General features: G+C 36.9%; 1 long non-coding RNA gene across 1 annotated transcript in view; it reads right to left on the bottom strand.

The window, feature by feature from the left end:
* Nucleotides 1-1,812: 1,812 nt before the first annotated feature.
* LOC107181852 overlaps nucleotides 1,813-6,550 on the bottom strand; it is a 20,450-nt gene continuing 15,712 nt past the window's right edge. The window contains exon 3 of the long non-coding RNA XR_001512569.1: nucleotides 1,813-1,843. This is a non-coding gene — a long non-coding RNA (uncharacterized LOC107181852). The remainder of the gene's footprint in view (nucleotides 1,844-6,550) is intronic.

Consider the following 6,550-nt stretch of genomic DNA (forward strand, 5'->3'; position numbering starts at 1 on the left):
TAAAGGGATCATTTTTTACCCATTTTTACACAAAGGATCACAATGCATTATATGAAATTAAATTCTTCATTAATATGGCTCCATTCTGAGCTGCTTTTCAATTTACATTTTATGCTGAAGTAATACATTTTCAGCTTGCTTAAACATGGCGTGCAGTTTCATTCATGCTGTTCTATCGTTCATTTTCTTATCCTTTCAGTTACCTACTTGACTTTCAAAACCCAGATCCCACCTCAGCTGGGAAGACAGCCTTGTTTCTTACATTTTTCTAAGTCAGAATTAATCTCATTCATGTAACTGATTTACTGAATCTATTAAATATCAGATATTCTATTAGATGAAGGATATATAAGCACATCTCATTTTATTGTGCTTCACTTTATCACACTTTTTATATATTGTGTTTTTTACAAACTGAAGGTTTGTGGCAACTCTGCTTTGAGCCAGCCAATCAGTGGCATTTTCCAACAGCAATTGCTCACTTCGTGTCTGTGTGTTACATTTTGGTAATTCTCACAACATTTCAAACTTTTCATTATTATTATATTTGTTATGGTGGTCTGTGATCAGTGATCTTTGATATCACTATGTAATTGTTTTGGGGCACCACGAACCACACCAATAGAAGATGTTGAACTTAATTAATAAATTTGTGTGTTCTGACTGCTCGCTAATGGGCCATTCCTGGTTTCTCTCCCTCTCCTTGGGCCTCCTTATTCTTTTATTAAAATATATTTTTATTGATTTCAGAGAGGAAGGGAGAGAAAGAGAGAGAAACATCAAGATGAGAGAGAATCATTGATTGGCTGCCTCCTGCATGTTCCATAATGGGGATCGAGCCCGCAACCCAGACCAGGAATCAAACCATGACCTCCTGGTTCATAGGTCGATGCTCAACCACTGAACCAAGCTGGCTGGGCTGGTCCTCCTTATTCTTTAGACACATCAATATTGAAATTAGGCCAATTAATAACCCTACAATGACCTATAAGTGTTTAAGTGAAAGGAAGAGTCACATATCTCTCACTTTAAATCAAAATCTAGAAATGATTAAGCTTAGTGAGAAAAACATGTCAAAAGTCAAGACAGGCAAAAAGCTAGGCTTCACATGCCAGTTAGCCAAGTTATGAATGCAAATGAAAAGTTCTTGAAGGAAATTAAAAGTGCTACTCCAGTGAACACACAAATGAAAAACAAACAAACAATGAAACAGCTTTCTTGCTGATCTAAAGAAAGTATTAGTAGTCTGGATAGAAGATCAAACCAGCCACAAGTCCCCCCTCCCCCACCCCACTAAATCAAAGATTAATCCTGAATAAGGCCCTAACTCTCTTCATTCTGTCAAGGCTGAGAGAGGCAATACAGCTGCAGAAGAAAAGTCTGAAGCTATCAGAGGTTGGTTCATGAGCATCAAGGAAGAAGCTCTCTCCATAATACAAAAGCACGAGGTGAAGCAGGAAATGCTGTTGTAGAAGCTACAGCAAGTTATCCAGAAGATCTAGCTAGGATAATCAATGAAGGGGGTTATGCTCAATAACAGATTTTCAATGTAGATTAAACAACCTTATATTGGAAGAAGATGCCGACTAGGACTTTCATCGCTCAAGGAGAGAAGTCAATGCCTGGCTTCAAAACTTCCAAGGACAGGAGACTCTCTAGCTAGATGCTAATGAGACTGTAAGCAGGTCAGTCACATCTTCAGGCTCCACTCCTAATTCTAGTTCTCTTGCTGTTTCTACCACATCTTGAACCTCTCAAAGTCTCGAACCTCTCAAAGTCACCCATGACAGTTAAAATTAGCTTCTTCTAAAGTCCTGTTAATGTTGATATTCTGACCTCTTCCCTTTTCTTCTGCAGCTGTACTTCCAGGTAATATCTATCAGGTAAATACCTATCAGAGGTTGATATTTTGACTTTAAGTTGAAGCCAGTGCTCATTTACCAGTCTGAAAATCCTAGGGCCCTTAAGGATGACACTAAATCTACTCTGTCTGTGCTCTATAAATGGAACAACAAACCATGGATAACAGCACATCTGTTTACAACATGGCTTACTGAATAGTTTAAGCCCACTGTTGAGACCTACTGCTCAGAACAAAAGATTCCTTTCAAAATATTACTGCTCATTGACAATGTCCCTGGTCACCCAAAAGCTCTGATGGAGATATGTAAGATTAATGTAGCTTTCATGCGTGCTAACATAATATACATTCTGTAGCCCATGGATCAAGAAGTAATTTCAACTTTTTAGTCTCATTACTTAAAACATTTCATAACGCTATCACTGCCATAGATAGTGGTACCTCTGAGCAAAATAAAAACCTTCTGAAAAAGATTCACATTCTAGATGTCATTCAGAATATTCATGATTCATGGAAAGATGTCAAAATATCAACATTAACAGGACTTTAAAAGACGTTGATTCTAACCTTTATGGATGACTGCGAGATTCAAGACTTCAGTGAGGAAGTAACTACAGATGTGGTAGAAACAGAATTAGAAGTGGAGTCTGAAGATGTGACTAAACTGCTGCAATCTCATGATAAAACTTTAATGGATAAGGAAGTTGCTTCTTATGGATGAGCAAAGGAAGTGGTTTCTTGCCCTAGCTGACTTGGCTCAGTGGATAGAGTGTCGGCCCTCAGACTGAAGGGTCCCGGTTTCGATTCCAGTCAAGAACATGTACCTTGGTTGCAGGCTCAGTCCCTGGCTGGACTGGGCATGTGCAAGAGGCAACTAATCGATGTCTCTCTCTCACATCAATGATTCTCTCTCCCCATCCTCTCCACTCTCTAAAAATCAATGGAAAATATCCTCAGGTGAGGATTAACCAAAAACAAACAAACAAACAAAAAACAGTCCCTGTTCACATGGACCTAATACTCTAATATATAGAATCAAATGAATTGTATATAACCAAAGCGGTGAAATGCTACGGTTTACAAACAAACAAAAACTTGATAATGTTTAAAATTCAGGCACATATAATTCAAATGTTATGTCTGATACCTTGCATAACAAAATTTTAGAAATTCAAATACTTTTATTCATTGATATTTATAAATATAACCTATTAGATAAATAATGCATGATGCCACTGTTCTTCTAAGTTTCTGGACATTAACCTTTATTATATCTTATATCTGTCAAATAGGGTTCACAAAGTTCATTTATACAAGAGAGTAATAAATTATTTTACTTCCTTAAAAACAGAAACAATACTTCAAACCTCTGACTGACTGAAAAACATAGGCAATGGTAAATGTTTAAAGATAAGCAGAGTACCAATTCCTGAAATACACAGACTTTGCTCTTTACCTTTCAAGGAAGATACTACTAAGAGATTTCTTTAATGAGCAGACAGTAGTATTACATTTCCTATACAGATAGAATAAAAATCTTCTCTTCTATGAGATAGTGTTACAGCTAAAGTATTTCATGTGTTCCAATCCATATAAATGGTACCCAAAGACATTTAATAGATCAAATGATCCCTATTATTCAAGATTATGCAGAATAGGTTTCCCTGCCAAACCTTATGACAGCCTTCTGAAGCCATCCATAGCTGATATTCACTGGGGTTGTGTGTGTGTGTGTGTGTGTGTGCACTCACAATTAAAATTAACATTAGAACTGGGTTTAAACTAGGTGTGAGTTTTCCCTTTTTTGAAAATATTATTTTACTGACATAGAAAACTTTTTACTTCTTTAAATGCAATTACTTTAGTTAATTTAAGTAAAATAAATGCAAAAAATTCACTAAAGAATTCATGATAGCCATGAATAAGAATTCATATGATCATGACAGTATTTCTTTGAAGATATAATCATGATCTTCAACAAAGGTGCCACCCATTGAATTTTAAACTTTCCTTAAGGACTGCCTGCTTCTATTTTGACAGTTCGTCTCTAATAATTTTTAAGATTCAAAAGCAACTTTGTTGGCTATTATTGCCAGATTTTGTGGAATCTGAAAAAGCAAAAGGATTAGGTCTAAATCAATTCCTAGCTCTTTGATATATGAATCCTCTAAGTGTATTCAGAATCCCTTGGGTAAACTGCCAGAATAAACTATGTTGAATTCTGATGAATCTTTAATAGGCTTTTCTAGCTAATGGCTCTCTGAAGAATTAGAAAGGCTTCTAGATTGTATTTTGTCATATCTTGGGCCCAGATCTGCTTTTATTTATAATTATAACATGAGAATTTGAAATAAAACGGGTATTCTCAAAACCTTTACAATCATAAATAGCAAAGGTTTCTATTGTTAAACTCACAGTATTATGACTGTTTAATCAATGTTTGATGTTTTAGATGCTTATTTCTTCTCATTCTGAGTTTCATTTAAAAATCAAAGTAGAAATCCTTTGCCAAAAAAAAATTTAAAGAAAAAGTAAAACAAGTTAAAGAGCTTAAATCTTTTCCATAAATAAAATGGACTAAAATATTTGTTCATTTCTTGGGGCCTATTACTCTTTAGGTCCACGTATATAACAAATGAATGAGGACATGGAATCTGCCCTTCAAAATTTCAGCTCACAGAGGAGCTAGGCATATAAACAATGACTTCGCACAATATGATGAGGACAAAATGAAGTTAATATTTAAGGTACAGTGATGACCAAAAAAAGAATAACCTAGCGGTTGATATGTGAGAAGTATCAGAAGCCTTCACAAGTAAAACATTCTTAAACTGGAGAATAAAGGATAAATAAGATTCAACAGGCAATAGATAAGGAAGCAGGGTTTTTAGTAAAAAAGCTAACATAAAAAGACATAGAGGCCAAGACAAAATTATGTGCTGGGGAAACTGCAAGAACTGGACCGAAGAGTACCTGTGGGGAAAGCTAAGACTAGAAAGGGCGGGCTTGTCTGTCATGCCAAGGAGGTGGAAAGTGATCAGGAAAGCAGAAAATAATTGAAGACTTTTAAACCAACCACTGACATAACTAGATTTGTATGCTGAAGAATTTCTCTTTGCTATGAACCATTCATATTAAATAAAGCCTTAGTTTAGTTTAGTCTAAGTCTCTTTCCTTATACTTATCAATGACAGAGGGGGATAAGAATATGAAAAAAAGAAAAAAAAATTCCCCTCAGTTGGGACTCATTCAAAAAATATTTATTGAATGTCTACTGTGTACAAGATGCTATTCTAAATGTCAGAGGCCCAGTAGTATACAAGATATACAAAGTCCTGGCTCTCATTGAGCTTATATTTTAATACAAAGAGGGCTAAGCTATTTGGTTTTATTTAAAAAAAATAATAATCTCATTTTAAACCTCAATCTACTGAAATGAGACATAAGTATAAGGGAGAAAGCAGTGCTCCCAACTTCTGCTTTAGGTTGGAGGGGTGGTGGCAAATTCAAACCCTGTGAACCCTGTGGTGTTTTGTGTGTTTTTTAAATCTTCACCCGAGGATATTTTTTTCTGTTGATCTTTAGAAAGAGAGTGAAAGGGAGAGAGGGGGAGAGACAGAGAAAAAAATATCGATGTGAGATACAATCAACTGGCTGCTTCCCACACATTCCCCAAAAGGGATGGGGATCGAACCTGCAACCAAGGTATGTGCCCTTGACTGGGAATCAAACGCATGAGCCTTCACTCTGTGGGCTGATGCTCTAACCACTGAGACAAACCAGCAAGGGCCCTGTGGTGTTCTCTATTGGCAGCCAGGAAGTTGGCCACAACGATCTAATTCTTTGTAGATGTGTACTGGAGAATTTAGAAAAGATGGAGTTCTGATAGGCTACAAAGGGAATAGTTTCCACAGGATTATAAAGGATTTGATTCAGGGTGGAGAGTTTGTTAATGGGGATGATACCGGAGTTGCCAGTATTGACTGGGGACCACTTGCAGATTAAAATTTTAAACTTAGGCACTTAGCTCGAGGACTATTTTCAATGACAAACAGGCCCCAGTACAAATGGCTGTCAATTCTTCATCACTCGCTCTAAGTGTGATTGGCTGGATGGAAAGCATGTGCTGCTTGGAAAAAATCACTGATGGAGTTCTAGTGCTGAGAATGTCCCCACAGGCCCCAACAATGAACTTAAGCTGCCTATGGTGACCTCACAGTGTGGCGAGAAATAGTCCAGAGCAAGGCCAAATCAGACGTCCTCGTCTCTGCCATTGTAGGCCTGCCCTTGCTCTGGGTGATGCTCTTAAGTAATCTGGAATGGCCCCTATCTGAGTCCCTGCTTGCTACTGCCCTGTTTGATCAAGAGACCTTGGAAATATCACAGATTCATAACCCAAGATTTTCTGTTTTTCAACTGTAAATAAAGTTTTTTGTTTTGGTGAGGCATTGTGGGGGCAGTGGGAGGGGTGGCAAAAGGGAAACTACAGATGTAACCTAAGTTTTTCTAGGAATTTAATACACTACTTACACACAATTAATATCTTGTGTAAACACATCACTGGTGGTTAATCCAGAAATATTCTCTCTTCTCTAATAGAGCCAGGTCTGTATCTTATCTATACTTCATTATAACTACCATGTCATCTGTTCATTTCACTCCTTGCCTACTACCTTGTACTCTTTCCCC

Source organism: Myotis davidii, unplaced genomic scaffold (assembly GCF_000327345.1).
Source record: "Myotis davidii unplaced genomic scaffold, ASM32734v1 scaffold151, whole genome shotgun sequence".
Classification (NCBI taxonomy): domain Eukaryota; kingdom Metazoa; phylum Chordata; class Mammalia; order Chiroptera; family Vespertilionidae; genus Myotis; species Myotis davidii.